Below are 17,162 nucleotides of genomic sequence, written 5' to 3'. Positions count from 1 at the left end.
AATTTGGGGCCACCGAGTTTGAGGGCACTGTGGATCCACTAGAGGCAGAACAGTGGTTAGAGAGAATGGAACGGGTTTTCAGAAAGCTACAGTGTGTAGAAGAGTTGAAGTTTGAATATTCAGTATCATTTCTGCAAAGGGATGCATATGAGTGGTGGAAGACCATTCCCCACAGCCTAGTAGAGCCACCAGTCCTCATATGGGCAAACTTTTTAAGGGATTTCTCTCGACTAAGCCACTATGCCAGAAGTTTGGTCACCACCCCCAGAGACCGGTGTAAGAGGTTTGAGGCTGGGTTGAGGCCTAGCTTGAGAATGCAAGCGGTGGGGTTCTGACACCAGAATTTTTCTGAATTGATTTCACAAGCCCTAGAACTGGAAAGGATAGAATCAGAATGGGCAGTGAAAAAGAGTACAAAAGAGAAAGAGAAAACAAAAAAGGTTACTGGCCAAACTACTGAGACTGGCTCTGGGAAAATAAAACATTTTGGAGGATCTAGTTCACGCGAATCGGGTAGAGGTAGATCTTCTGGACAAAAACTACCCCGATCCAATCAGCAAACTCAGCAGACACACAGAAATACGTTATTGGATCGACTTTGTGAGACTTCTAGTAAACCACATAGTGGAGTATGTTATAGAGCTATAGGAGCATTTTTAATTGTGGAGGGACTGGTCATTTTGCTAAGGAATGTGTAAGTCCACGCCGTTATGGATCATTTACCACGTCAGAAGGATCAGCCCAAGTTTCTACCCCGAAGAGTTCATCAGCAGTTGGTAGAGGCAGAGGCAGAGGTAGGGGTAGTACACCTGGATGTCAGAGTACTGTGAATCAACTAGGATAAGGTGATGCTCCAGTGAGAGTATACACTATGCGACAGAGGGACAAGGATGAGACTTCTGACATGGTTGCTGGTATTTTCTCGATTCTTAACTAAGATATGTACATGTGTAAAAAAAAAAAAAATTGATATGTTAGTGACTAGTCTTTTTAAAATTAATTTTGGAAGAGTTTGTCAGTGAAAAATATTTGCTAGCATACAAGAATTTGTAAAGTTAATTAGTAAGCCTAATTAGGTAAGGCAAGAGAACCTAAAAGTAAGTTATAGTAATATAGCTACCTTAGATGCGGGTAAAGGTATTATTGTTGATAAATGTTAGTGGGTACCATAATCAAAATAAGTTTAAGATATTAGGGGATTTGAAAGAAATAAGATTGAGGAATAAAATAATTAAAGTTAAGTTTTGGAATGAAAAAAAAAAGGAGATTACAAAGGAAAATAATTACTATAGCAACAGTAAGAAAAGATTATGATTGCACAAACAAATTAAACGTTACATGAGATTGTTAGAAGTCTTACACAGACTCAAAGGAATGAAGATTATAAGATTATATAAAAAGGAGAAAGACTAAGTTTTCATTATCTAGGATCATAAGACTAAGTTTTCATTATCTAGGATCATACGAGGTCCTAGAAAAAAGTGAATCCGTTAGCACACAGATTTGCTTACCTCTACAATTGAAATGAATTCAAAATTAACTTATAACAAAAGCTCATAAGGAACTTGGTACACAAGGTGAGCAATTAGTATGTAAATATCATTAGTTAAAGTACTATGGACCATCATTCCGACGATAAGGCTACATGGAAATGTGAGAAAAACATGAGAAAATAACACATATGACTAATTGAGGACAGATAGTGGGTAGAATTTTGAGGACGAAATTTCGAGGATGAAATTTCTTTTAGAGGGGGGGGGGGGGAGAATTGTAACACCCCTATTGGCAAAGCTTGGTATATTTTATTATTCCGGTGACTAGTGTTGGTCCGGACAAGTAAGAAAAGTAGAACCACGTCTAAGACACCTAGTTAAGCCCTGAATGCAAATAATTAGTAATTGCCAAATAGTTAAGTATAAAGAAGAAAAACAAAGCATAAGAAGTTAAATGAGTCGAGAGTCATAGCGATGGGTGACCTTCTTGAGAACGACTGCGAGGTCGATTTAAACTCAAATTTTGAAATGTAAAATGTGACGCAGCGGTCCTCAGGACTATTATAAACACAATGGAAAAGAGAAAATCACAAAAAAGAATTGTTAAGCAGGTCAAATAATTAGGTCAGGGATCAGGAAGAAATATTGAATTATTTCCAAACTGGGTCGAACTGGCGAGGGGCAATTTGGTCAATTGACCCCTAGAGCCGACTCCTGACCTGACTGTCAAATAAAATCGAAGAAAAGAAAATTTTGGGATCAGGAATTAAGTTAAAGAACTAAAGGAAAATAAATGAAAAAAAAAAGAAAAAGAAAAAGTTGAAAAAGGTTAATTGCATCATGCATGACATCATGCATGATGCAATAAACCTAATATTTACAAAATTGGAATTGTGGGATAATTTCTAAGTTAAAAGACAAAATAATTAAAAAGAAAATTATCTTCTTCTTCTTCCTAAGCCTTTGGCCGCCCCACCTCTCCCATTTTCTCCATTTAAGAAACCCCATGAAAGCTTGATTCAAGCTTTCCCTAATCCACTAAATTGAACCTTGATTTTGCACCTTAATTCAACTATTAATCAAGAAAAAGGAAGGAAAAAAAATAGAGATTTGAAGATTGGAAATTCAAAGAAGGAGGTTAGTGTTTTAACTTTCAATTTCTTATTTAAATGCATGCTTAGCTACTTAAATTAACTTAGAAATTAAAGAAAAGAAATAAAAACAATTGTTGAGGGACTATATATAAATTTTGGCCAGCCTTAGTTAGGGATTGAAATGGGTGAATTTGATGCATTTGAATGGTTGCTTAGGTTGAATCAAGTATGTAAACTATGGATAGATGTTTAGAATGCATTAGGTTTGAATTTTATGAGTTATGGTGTTTGGCACCTAGGGTTTTTAGGAGACAAAATTTCGGGAATTGGTCAAATGGTGTATCTGACCTAGTTTGAGCTGAAAAATGGTCATATGTGATCAGTTATGGTGTGTAGGAAGTGTTGGAATTAAGTTTGAATTCGGATTCCTTATGGTCATTCTGTAGGTAGCATGACCAAGGTCCCTTTCAGGGACCAAAATTGAAAATTTACCAACCCAATTGGTGTTAGACCAATTGAAAATGAAACTAGACACAAAATGGCACATTTTTCATTTAGGAATCATGCCCAAAAAGTGACCATAGCATAGTGAACAAATTGGCCAAATCCGGAAATGAGTGTTCTGCCCTGTACAAAAATGACCAAATGAACAGTGTTTGTTGATTTGGCCATATCTTGGGCTAGGCAGGTCTGAATGACCTGAAATTTTACCAGTAAAAATCTGAGATATATACCTACAACTTTCATGAAGAACACAAACCCAAATTATGCCACAAAACCAGCTTTGGTGCTCAAAAAATTTGGGTTAGGCCAATCCAGCCAGCCATGTTCAAATGGTTATAACTTGAGCTACAAAACTCCAAATGGAGTGATTCAAATAGGGAAATAAAGTTAGGACATTAAGGAACAATTTCTATGAAGGTAACTTAGCAAAATTCTAACAGCAACATGATCAATGGAATAGTCAAAATACGTCACCAAAACTGAAAATTTAAAAGTTTGCCTAAAAGACTTAAGTTTTGAGAAAATGACCAAAACCAGCAAGTTAGGTAACCAAAATGTGGTATGTGGGTATAATTGGATTTCCCATTAAGCATAAGAAAGTCAATATTTTAACTTGAATAGTATCATGAATAGTAACCTCAATATGAAAATTTTCAAGAATGTAAGTTTAAGAATATTGGAGCTAGAATTGAACATATATAAATTAATTATTGGAATTATTGTGAGATAAGATACTGAAACACTAGAAATTTCATGTTTCAGCTGAAAAAGACCTGGAAAAGGATAGGGCAAACTGAGTCAAGGCCTAGAGGCGACTCACATCAGGTTTGTGCACAACAAACTTATTCTTTGTTTCTACTTGACAATTCTTGAAATAAATGTTGTGAATAATTTTGATTATTATGGCTTTGAAAATATTATTTGAAAAATAGTGTGTTGCCTACTTTGTAAACAAAAAGTTTGGAATGAAATATGATTTGTGAATGATATGAAATGTTTAAATAACTTGATTTAAATTGTTTTTTTTTATTTACACTTGGCATGGCAATATCACTATGTTCCTCCTCCATTTATGGGGTGAGTTTGACTATATTCGTCCCTCTTTGGCTTTCCAGTCAGGAGGTGAGTTTGGATGAGTGCTCATTAGCTAGCTAGCCACCTCCCTCATTGATTTCGATTAGTGGGGTGAGTTTGCCTTATCGTGGTGTACAATACGGCATGTTTGGAAATTTTGTGTCATGGCCTAAATTGTGTTATTGATTGGCAACACTATGATTATTAAATTGTTTGATTAAATTTGCATTATATTAAGCTTTGAAAATTATGATTTGCTATAAATGTGATTTAAAAAAATTGTGAAATGTGATTGTGAAATTTTTGAATTATGAATTGTTCATAAATGTTTTATATTACGCATTTTGTATTTTATTGCAAACCACTGAGTATTTTTATACTCAGCGATAGCTTTCTTTGCTGTCGCAGATAGAGACAAGGAAAAAGTAGTAGAGTGAGCTACTGATTGTTGGAACTTCATTGGTCTTTTTGTACAGGTATTTATTTATACCCTTGTAGTTATTTGATGTAAATATTGTAATGTCATATGTATTAATGTAAAGTTCAGCAGTTGTACGGTAAATTGTAATATTGTTATTTGGATTTTTTTTTGTAAATTAAGATCTGTATATGTATATGTAAATTAAATTTTGAATGCAATGTGAATGAAATTATGAAATATTTTGAGATGACAAACTTTGATTGAATTGTGGAATTGATTCGAGTTATGTTGAATTGGGTAAATTTGGTGGTTGACAGTTGTGAAAATAATTATTGGAAGTATTTTTTTTTCAGGTATTTGAAGAACAGTTTTCTTAAAATACAGACGGCACTCTGCCGAAATTTTTCCAAAATTTGCCAACAAATAAAAATGGACAAAATTTTTTACTAGTTTTAAAACTTCAATTAAATGTTTTTAATTCCTACTAAAATGCTCACCACTTCCAAGAAGTAAGAAAATGATTTTAAATCCCTTGTAGGGTACTTATTGAGTTATTGGTAGGTGAAGTTCGGTAGTTCATTAGGTATTCTACGGGATCATGTTATGCCTTACAGAGGGGTAAGGTGTGACACTACCTCAAGAGTTAGAGAAGATACATAACGTCTTCCAAGTTTCCATGTTGAGGAGGTATCGATCAGACCCATCTCATGTACTATTAGTAGAAGAAATTGAAGTGAATCCAGACCTCACATATGAAGAAGAACCTATAGAGATTCTGGCTTATGAGGTGAAGCAGCTACGGAACAAGCAGATATCATTGGTAAAAGTGCTGTGTAACCATCATTCGGGCCAAGACCCTACTTGGGAACGAAAGGAGGACATGAAGAGATAGCACCCACAACTTTTCAGAGATTGATACCAGGTAAAATTTCGAGACGAAATTTATTTTAATGGGGGGAGAATTGTAACACCCCTATTTGCATAGCCTGATATATTTCACATTCTGGTGACCAGTGTCAGTCCAGATAATTAAGGGGATTAGAACCATGTCTAAGACAACTAGATAAGCCCTGAACACAAATAATTAGTAATTATCAATTAGTTAACCATAAATAAGAAAAACAGAACACAAGAAGTTAAATGAGCTGAGAGTCACAGCGATTGGTGACCTTCTCAGGAAGGACTGCGAGGTCGATTTAAACTCAAATTTCGAACCGTAAAATGTGACGTCGCGGTCCTTAGGACTATTGTGAACATAGTGGAAAAGAGAAAATCACATAAAAGAATGGTTAAGCAGGTCCAATAATTAGGTCAGGGATCCAGAAGAAATATTGAATTAATTGAAAACCGGATCGAACTGGCGAGGGGTAATTTGGTCAATTGACCCCTGGAGCTGACTCCTGACCTGACTGTCAAATAAAATCGGAGAAAAGAAAATTTTTGGGATCAAGAATTAAATTAAAGAACTAAAGAAAAATAAATGAAAAAAAAAAGAAAAAGAAAAAGTGAAAAAGTTATTACATCATGCATGACATATTGCATGATGCAATAAAATTAATAATTAAAAATTTAAAAATTTCATTGGATAATTGTGGATTAAAGTTGATTAAAAATACAAAAAATAAAAGAAAAAAAAATAAAGCAAAAGTCTTCTTCTTCTCCATATTGCTGTGACACTCTCCCTCACCCTTTCCCTCTCAAAACCTCCATGAAAGCTCATTTGTGAGCTTGAAGAAACCTAATTTCAGCCATAAAAATTGCAAGTTCCTTAATTAAACCTTGTTTTGGCAACTAGAGAAGAAGATTGAGCAAGAAAAGAAAAGAAGAAAAGGAAGGATTTGGGTGGTTGAATTTCAAAGAGAAGGTTAGTAAGCTAAACTTTGAATTTCTAGTTGAATTATTGTGTTTATAGTTGAATAAACCTAGAAATATAATTAAAATGAAAAGAAAACATCTTTGGAGGACTATGTGTGAATTCGGACAGCTAGGGTTTAAGTTGAGAATGCATGAGTTTAATTGAATTAAACATGTTAGAAAGCTTGAATGAATTGAGAAAGTATGTTTGTATGCTTGGAATTAATAAAATGTAACAAATTAAGGAAGTTAGGGTTTTGGCCCTAGGGTTTGGGAGACAAAACTTTGAGAATTGGTCAAATGGTGTTTTTGATCTTGTTTGAGCTGAAAATTGGTCATATATAACCAATTGTGGTATGTTGGAAGTGTTGGAATCAAATGGAGATTCGGATTGGATATGGTCATTATGCCCTTTTCAGGGACCAAAACTGAAAATTTATCAACCCAATTGGTGTGAAGCTAATTGGGAATGAAACTAGACACAAAATGACACATTTTTCATTCAAGAATCATGCCCAAAAAGTGACGATAGCATAGTGAACAAATTGGCCAAATCTGTAATTGAGTGTTCTGCCCTCTACAAAAATGACCAAATGAATTCATTTGGCCATAACTTGGGCTACGCAGGTCTAAATGACCTAAAATTTTACCAGTAAAGAGCTGAGATATAGACCTACAACTTTCATGAAGAATACAAACTCAAATATGCCCTTAACCAAGTCATTTAACCACCTAAATTTAGTGACCTAAAACTGCCAGAACCAGTTTTGGTGCCCAGAAAATCTGGGTTAGGCCAATCCGGCCAGCCATGTTCAAATGGCTATAACTTGAGCTACAAAACTCCAAATGGAGTGATTCAAAAACGGAAATAAATTTAAGACAATAGGGAACAATTTCTATGCAGAAAACTTGGCCAAATTCTAACAGCAACATGACCAATGGAACAGTGCAAAATAGGACACCAAAATTGAAAATTTGTAATTTTGCCTAAAAGACTTAAGTTTTAAGAAAACAACCAAAACCAACAAAATTGGCGACCAAAATGTGGTATGTGAGTATAGTTGGAGTTCCCATACCTTTTAAGCATAAGAAAGTCAATATTTTGACTTGAATAGTATTATGAATAGTAACCTCAACATGAAAATTTTCAAGAATATAAGTTTAAGCATATTGGGGCTAGAATTGAACATATATAAATTAATTATTGGAATTATTATGAGGCAAAGATATTGAGACATTATAAATTTCGTGTTTCAGCTGAAAAAGACCCGGAAGGTCTAAGAGACTGAGTCAAGGCAAGAGGCGACTCACGTCAGATTTGTGCATAATAAACCTTATTTAAGTATTTTTATCATTGAAAAATTGATGTAGTACGCATTATGAAATTTCTGTGTTAATTACGAGTTTAAGAATTTTTGTGTTGCCACTTTGTGAATGAAAAGGTGGCTTTGGAAATTTAGTGAGATTTGCATGAAATATTTGAACAAATTGCTTTAAATTGATTTCGGATCCACACTTAGCATGACAGTGCCTTATTATTCCTCCTCCATTTATGGGATTGAGATTGATTATTTTCCTCCCTCTCTGGTTTACCAATTGAGTTTGTAGATCGGATGAGTACTCATTAGCTAGCTAGCCACCTCCCTCATTGATTTTGATTAGTGGGGTTGTAGATTACTTTGTCGTGGTGTACAACGCAGCATTGATCGGAAATTTTGTGTCATAGCTTAAGTTGTGTATGAATTGGCAATACTATGTTTATTAAATTGTTTGATCAAAATTGTGCTATAATGAGTTTTGATAATTTATGAAATATGATTGTGAAATATTCAAACTATGATTTATTAAGGAATGTTTTAAGTACTGCATTTCGAATTTTTATTGTGCACCACTGAGTATTTTTATACTCAGCAATAGCTTATTTTGCTATCGCAGATAAGGGCAAGGAGAAAATAGCATGGTGAGCTACTGAATTGACAAGAACTTCACTGATCTTTTTGTATGGGTATTTATTTATACCCTTGTAGTTATTTAATGTAAATATTGTAATATCTTATGTATTAATGTAAAGTTGAGCAATTGTACAGTAAATTATAATAATGTTATTTTTGATTTTCTTTTTGTAAATTAAGGCCCATATATGTATATGTAAATTAAATTTTAAATGCAATGTGAATGAAATTATGAAATATTTTGAGATGACAAACTTTGATTGAATTGTTGAATTGATTTAAGTTATGTTGAACTGGGTAATTTTGGTGGTTAGGAGTTGTGGAAACAAGTATTGGAAGTGTTTTTACAGGTTTTTGAAGAACTGTTTTCTCAAAATACAGACGGCACTGTGCCGAAATTTTTCCAAAAGTTGCGGACAAATAAAAATGGGCAAAATTTTTACTAGTTTTGAAACTTTAATTAAATGTTTTTAATTCCTACTAAAATGCTCACCACTTCTAAAATGTAAGAAAATGGTTTTAAAATCCCTTGTAGTGTACTTAATGAGTTCTCGGTAGGTGAAGTTCAGTAGTTCATTAGGTATTCTACGGGTTCATGTTATGCCTTACAGAGGGGTAAGGTGTAACAATGTCGAATCCACCAAAATTTAAATTAACTGAAATTACCAGCTATAAAATATTTTATGCAATAATTGATAAATCTAGATTGAACCCTAGAGACTGAATTACTAAATTTCGTGCACTTGTGTAATGGAAAAAAGAAACAAAAGTTGGGGAGGGTGGTAATTCATAGTCCAAAGAGGAAATAAAAAATAAAAAATTAAGAGCTAAAATTAAATATGAAACTCTCAAATTAAACAAACTTCAGTCCAAGAAAATTCACATTCCAATGCATGACTCGATCAAAGCCAAAAGAAGTACAATTATCTCTTATTGAATACTTAACCAAAGCTAAAACCCCTATAAGACTTAGAAATACAACTTTGGTATTTTGACCAAAATCCAGAAACTAATGGAACTAGGCCAATTAGCTAGGACAAGTCAGCATACCAAAACCTGAAATGAACCAAATAACCACTTGACTCTAGAACAGTGTTTATACCATAACTTTTCGTAGAAAACTCCAAATGGGATGAGCCCAACTGTTCTGGAAACCTAAGAGACAGGGATCAAACTTTGATTTCAAAACCTTCCTTAGAGTTTGAGTGTAAGAACCCTAAAATGGGAGACAAACCCATTGACCTGAATTCTAAAAAATTTGAAAAATTGCAAATCTTAAATATGAGTGATCCTAAGACATAGAGTAACAACTCCTATGAAGAACATTAGGCCTAAAAGTAGTTGTAACATGTCCAAATAATTAGATAAATTTGACTCCAGAATCTGCCTGGTTCTAGAATTAGAATGAGTTAATGAACTAGTTTTGGTTATTTGACCATAACTTGAGTTCTAAAACTCCAAATGACGTGAATCGAAAAGGAAAACAAATACAAGACATAGAAGAACAACTTCGATGAAGGAAGTGTGACCAAACAGTGGCCACATCTTAACTAATTTGTTAGGTGAAGTAAAGACACCAAATCTGGACCTTGAGAAAGGTTCATAAAACAACTTAGCATATGATGTGAAATTAATCAAAATGACTTTCTAAACATAAATATGACATGAATATGTATGTGGGACTTATGTTTTCCATTACAAGTGACATGAAAATGCTATGAAACACAATTAGTACATAACATGAAATAATGAAACTACAAGTACATAATAATACTAATTTGTCCAAAGTATACCTAGACTTATATATATAGCATGGATCGATTGGCATACCAATTAGGGATTACAGATTGTAGTACTGCCCACAGAAATAATCATTGATAGAAATTATATGTCTAAGATGGTTGTTCTACTGGCTTTATGCCATTATGCCTGATTTTATTTTTGGCCTTGTGACTGACATGACAGATGTATACATGTTAGACATGTGGATATTTAACTAGTATACTCCCGTATATCCAGTGTCACACCTTGCCTCTCTGTAAGGCATAATATGATCCCGTAAAATACCTAATGAACTACCGAACTTCACCTACCGATAACTCATTAAGTACCCTACAAGGGATTTTAAATTAATTTTTTTACTTTTATAAGTGGTGAGCATTTTCTAATAGGTATTAAAACATTTAATTAGAGTTTAAAAACTAGTTAAGATTTTTGTCCCATTTTATTTTTCTGCAAATTTTGTAAAAATTTCGGCAGAGTGCCGTCTATATTTTGAGAAAACAGTTCTTCAAATACCTGTAAAAAGCACTTCAAATGATTTATCTCATCAACTTCATCAATTCAACATCCATCCCAACCAATTTCAACATCATTTCTCAAATTCCAAAATTCAACATCATCAAAAATACTACTAAGTAATTTTATTCAAATTAAAACAAAATACTTCCATTCATATTTCAGTTAAGATAAAATAATTTACATACATCATTCCAAAATTTACGTTAGGAAAAATCCAAACTAAAATTTATTACAAGTTTTGTACAACTACTCATGACCATTTTTTACATTTACATACATTATATACATCAAAATAATTTTTACAATCAGGGTATAAAATATACCCGATAAACTTCAGGGAAGGTAGCTCCACAATCCTCAGCAGCTCACTCCGCTGCTCTTCTAGTCTCTATATCTGCGACAGCAATAACAGCCATCGCTGAGTACTAGGACTCAGTGGTGCACAATATACTAAAATATTCTTTATGCGGAATTTAAGTTATATTCATTCAAAAATTAAACTGAACATGAGATATAAAATTCAAAACATGATTTACAAAATTTTAATCCAAATAATTTCATTTCAAAAGTCTCAAAACAAATTTCATAAAAACACACAGTTATATCATGCCATTCGAAACATATTAATCTCAATAGCCAAAGGCTTATGAGAAGTCACATCACAAGGCTAGCTAGCTCAAATATATGGGAACCCATTCTTTTTCTTCTTCTACTGGCACACACCTCAACACTTCAGCCAGAGAAGGAATCAAAATTCGAAACTAATTTCCCCCACTAGTCATGCTAGTGAGGTATTCAAATATATGGTCATGACACTGTGTAACATCCTCACTTTAGCTAGTCCATACAGTATACTATTCCGGTGACCAGTGTCGATCCGGACAGCTAGAACGCTCGGAAAAAAAAAATTAATTATAAAATAATTTTTGGAACTCCAGAGAAGGGTCATTGAGATTCTTATAGCATTAGAATGCTAAGAAAATACTTAGAAAAATTTTTCAATCGATAAAGACAATTTTGGCCCATTACTCCAAATGGAGGGCATTTTGGTCATTTTTGTCTTCAGAGATGATTTTTGGGCCAACTTGTCCAGTTAAATAAATTATTTATATAACATAAAATGTGATTAAATATTGTTAAAAATTTAATTGAAATTAAATGGACAAGAAAAGGATGGAAAAATGCAAGAAATTGAAATTATGACATCATAAGGATATCATTAAAAGTCTCCAACCCAATCAAGTGTTGACACATGTCACCAAAGTATATAAAAGAGACTAAATGGGCAGAAAGTGAAGAAGAAAAATCAGACCTCCTCTCTTTTCTTCTCCTTGACGTAAAACCTCCACCATTGCCCTCAATAACCAAGCTTTACCCAAGCTTGATTTCTTGGGTTTTTATCCTTTAAAACTTAAATTTCTCAACACAAAAACTTGCTCTTACACCTTGGTGATTCTTTTGGGAGCAAAAAGAAGAGGAAAACAAGAGCTTTAGCAAGTGGGAAAATCTCACTCCTTTGAGGTTAGTGACCCAACCATGAATTTTTCTTTAAATTCATGTTAAGAACTTGAATATGTGTAAATTGCAAAGAAAAATTGTTGAATACCATTGGGATGAAAACCCTAGATTTTTGGTAGCCATGGTTAGGGTTTGATTGTGTTGAGTTTAATGAAATTAAAATACTATCATGGCTACCCATAATATGTATTTACTAAGTGGATTGAAGAAATGCAATGAAAATGCATGAAGGGTAATGTGTGAGTTAGGGTTTGGGGTGGAAAAATGGGATTTTGACCATGTGATGATGAAAATAGGTTTTAATGGTCAATTAGTGACCATTTAGTTCTGTTTAAATTAAAAATAAAGTGTGTCGAGTGATGGGATTGGGTTTGGTGTGGCTGCCATGAAAGTGACCTACAGAATGGAGTGACCAGCAGAATTAGACTTGAGTCCAGCAGGTTTGGGCAGCCATAACTTGAATTGTAGAGGTTCAATTGGTGCAAGGCCAATTGGACATGAAACTAGACACATAATGGCACAACTTTGGTGAAGAAACCATGCTCATAAAACTAAAACAAGTAGACCAAAAGCTTACCCTAATCCGGGTGACCTGCAGTCTGTTTCTGCAGAATGACCAAATGAACAGTGATTGTTCATTTGGCCATAACTCAATGTAGAAAGGTCCAATTAACCTAAAATTTTGCCAGCAACAAGCTGAGATATAGACCAACAACTTTCATAAAGGAACCTAACCCAAATTATAACCAGAACCTATCCAACAAGGGAGTTGCAGTCATTATTCACTGCACTGTAAATATGGTCAGTCCAGAAAAATTTCAATCCGGCTAGTTGTCGTTTTTGGACCATAACTTGAGCTACAAAACTCTAAATGGAGTGAATCAAAAAGGGAAATTCAATTAGACAAAATAAGGAACAACTTTCATGTTGATTATTTTGCCAAATTCCCACTGCAAAAATGACTAATGGAACAGTAAAAATGAAGCATGAAAACTGAAATTTCTGCTTAATTAACATTAAGCTTAGAAATGGTATTGGCAACCAATACCAACAAATTTTAAATGCAAAATGTGGTATGTTGGGAGTATTAAAACCAATATACCTATTGTCTATGCAAAAGTCAACATTTTGGTTGACTAATGTAAGTGAATAGTAACACCAAAACTTAAAATTCAAAAATTGTAAAACTTAAAAATGTAATATGCCCTATTATACCTAACAAGATTGGTTTGGATAGCTTAGCTTGCCAATAGGGTTTTGATAGCAGTACTGCGTATGATGTATGGCTTCATTGCCATTCTGTGATGTGATAGCCTATGGCTATACTGATTATGATGTTTTACTTGGCTTTATGCCTTATTGCTTTTATGGCTTTATTAGCCATTCTGTTTGCACACCGGGAGACACATTGTGACCGATGGTGTGACGGCCCGAGGTACCTGGTACCTAGTGCTAGTTTACCCATTTATCCAGTCCGATCAACTTGTATAGGTTACTTGGGCATGGAAAAGTATAACTGTAATTGAACCGATTATTAAGGAAAATACGGAAATTAAATATCAAGAATGATTACAATAAAATACAAAGAAGCTCAAAATCATCAAGGAAATAATTAATAAAATGCATGAAGAAGTTAATATTAGATTTTACTTTATTTTATTTTATATTGTCACCACTAAGCAGAATTGCTTAGCGCGTCACTTTTGCCACGCAGTATCGAGACCTAGGTGGGAGCCAGCAGACACTAGACAGGGTGAGCCTTCAGAGCTGCATCCGGAGTCCAGAGTCACCTCACATCTGCACTGCATATGGTAGGACATTAGGATTTTGGGTAGCATTTTATATTTTGCATTTTGTATTAGCTTTGGGTTGTAACTATAAATTCTTGTAATTATGTAATGATGTAAATATATGAAATTTCATATTATTGAAATTTTCTGTATAATGTATGTTTGATAAATGAAATGTTGAGAAATATTTATGAATGTGCTTCCAGCAATGAAGTGAAAAGAAAAAGTTCTGAAAATAGTGTTGTGATTTGAGATTGAGATTTTATAGATTGACTTGAATGTGTATAATGAAGTTTGGATTTGGAAATTATTTTAGAAGTGTTTTTAAACATGTTCAGAAGAACTGTTTTTCAATTTACAGCCGGCACTCTGCCAGATTTTCTATAAAATTTACGGATAAATTCAGATTTATCAAAATTGAAAATAAATGAATTATAAAGGGATAAATTGTAATAGAAACATAAATTGGTGCTCCGGCACACTGGGTGGCATAACTTGCTCAACTACACTGTAGACGGGTAAGGGGTGTCACATTTAGTGGTATCAGAGCATCGATTTAGGTGTTTCTAGGCCTAGATAGAGTACATAACATTGCATTGCATTTGTAAGTGTTGAGGTGACGCTGATGCAGATCTGTTTGTTTTCTTATTTTGAATAGGATATGGATCCTGCTTCGCAAAGAGCAGTTGATGAAGAGGTGGAGAGTCATGCTCCACTAAGGGCTAAGTCTGGGGGCAAAGGAGAATCTGCTCCACCAGCAGCTGAGGCACCTGCCCAACCTCAGTTTGCTCTGTTTCAACAAATGACCAAGTTTTACCGGCAAATGATGGGGGCAATTCCATCACCACAACCACAGCCACAACCACCACCAGTACCACAGAAATCTCATTTGGAGAAGTTGAGGAAGCATGGGGCTGTAGACTTCTTTGGGAAGAGGGAGGATGATCCCATGGCCGTAGAAAACTGGTTGGACAGAACCATCAGAGTGCTGAAACAGCTAAATTACACCCTCGAGCAGAACCTGGTGGGTTTTGTGTCCCTACTTTAGGATGATGCATATCAGTGGTGGGACACGTAACCAGTGAGGTGCAACCTAAACGGATCACCTGGGAATTCTTCCTCACAAAGTTCAGGAAGAAATATGTGAGCAAAGTGTATTTAAAAGAGCGAAGAAGGGAATTTATCAGTCTGAGACAGAGACAGTTGTCAGTGACTGAGTATGAGCGTGAGTTTGTCAGACTGAGCCGATATGGAAGGGAGATAGTCCCTACAGAGGCCGAGAGGTGTCGAAGGTTTGAAGAAGGGCTCAATGACAACATCAAAGTCATGATCACAGCACTGGAGATCACGGATTTTGCTAAGCTAGTAGATGCTGCATAAAAAGTGGAAAGGGTCAGGGTAAGTGAACAAAATAAGAAAGATAGGCAGCGTAAGAGGGAATTTGGACCAGGGCAGTCAAGTATATCGACTGATAGTAAGAAGTTTAAAGGTTCTAGTTCACAAGATCAGACACAGGGCCACAGAAGCTAGATTGGAATATCTATAGCTTGCTCCCTGAGCACAATAACAAGGGGATCAACCCTAGTGCCTGAATGTATGCATTGTGGTAGGAGACACAGAGGGGAGTGTCGACTGTTAACTGGAGAGTATTTCAAGTGTGGGGCTACGGATCATTTCATAAGAGATTTCCCTCAGAGAAGTGGTTCAATAGCTCCGGTACAAGTTGATAAACCTTCCCCTACAGTTCAAAGGGGTAAAAGATCGGGTAGAGCAGAAACGGCTGACATTTCACAGAAGATTGTTTCTGAGACAGTAAAAAGGCCCGAAGTCAGGGTGGCACCACAAGTATATGCTATAGAAGCTCAGGAAGAGCCAAACCCAGACACTGATGAGGCGATACAAGGAAGTGAAGAAACAAGGAGGTAGCAACTCCACAATTACTTAAGTCAGGTAAATTTCGAGGACGAAATTTTTCTTAGAGGGGAAGAGTTGTAACATCCTCACTTTAGCTAGTCCGTACAGTATACTGTTCCAGTGACCAGTGTCAGTTCGGACAACTAGAACGCCCAAAAAAAAAACTATAAAATAATTTTTGGGACTCCAGAGAAGGGTCATTGAGGTTTTTATGGCATTAGAATGCCAAGAAAATACTTAGAAAATTTTTTCAATCGGTAAAGACAATTTTGGCCCGTTACGCTAAATGGAGGGCATTTTCATCATTTCGTCTTCAGAGATGATTTTTGGGCCAACTTGTCCAGTTAAATAAATTATTTATATAACAAAAAATATGATTAAGTGTTGTTAAAAATTTAATTGAAATTAAATGGACAAGAAAAGGATGGAAAAATGCAAGAAATTGAAATTATGACATCATAAGGATGTCATTAAAAGTCTCCAACCCAATCAAGTGTTGACACATGTCACTAAGGTATATAAAAGAGACTAAATGGGCAGAAAGTGAAGAAGAAAAATCAGTCCTCCTCTCTCTTATTCTCCTTGACGTAAAACCTCCACCATTTCCCTCCATAACCAAGCTTTACCCAAGCTTGATTTCTTGGGTTTCTATCCATTAAAACTTAAATTTCTTAACATAAAAACTTGCTCTTACACCTTGGTGATTCTTTTGGGAGCAAAAAAGAAGAGGAAAACAAGAGCTTTAGCAAGTGGGAAAATCTCACTCCTTTGAGGTTAGTGACCCAACCATGAATTTTTTTTTAAATTCATGTAAAGAACTTGAATATGTGTAAATTGCAAAGAAAAATTGTTGAATACCATTGGGATGCAAACCCTAGATTTTTGGTAGCCATGGTTAGGGTTTGATTGTGTTGAGTTTAATGAAATTAAAAGACTATCATGGCTGCCCATAATATGTATTTACTAAGTGTATTGAAGAAATGCAATGAAAATGCATGAAGGGTAATGTGTGAGTTAGGGTTTGGGGTGGAAAAATGAGATTTTGATCATGTGATGATGAAAATAGGTTTTAATGGTCAATTAGTGACCATTTAGTTCTGTTTAAATTAAAAATGAAGTGTGTTGAGTGATGGGATTGGCTTTGGTGTGGCTGCCATGAAAGTGGAGTGACTTGCAGAATTGGACTTGAGTCTAGCAGGTTTGGGTAGCCATAACTTGAATTGTAGAGGTTCAATTGGTGTAAGGCC

The sequence above is a fragment of the Hevea brasiliensis genome, chromosome 4 (assembly GCF_030052815.1).
Source record: "Hevea brasiliensis isolate MT/VB/25A 57/8 chromosome 4, ASM3005281v1, whole genome shotgun sequence".
Classification (NCBI taxonomy): domain Eukaryota; kingdom Viridiplantae; phylum Streptophyta; class Magnoliopsida; order Malpighiales; family Euphorbiaceae; genus Hevea; species Hevea brasiliensis.
Note: the sequence above shows the minus strand (reverse complement) of the source record.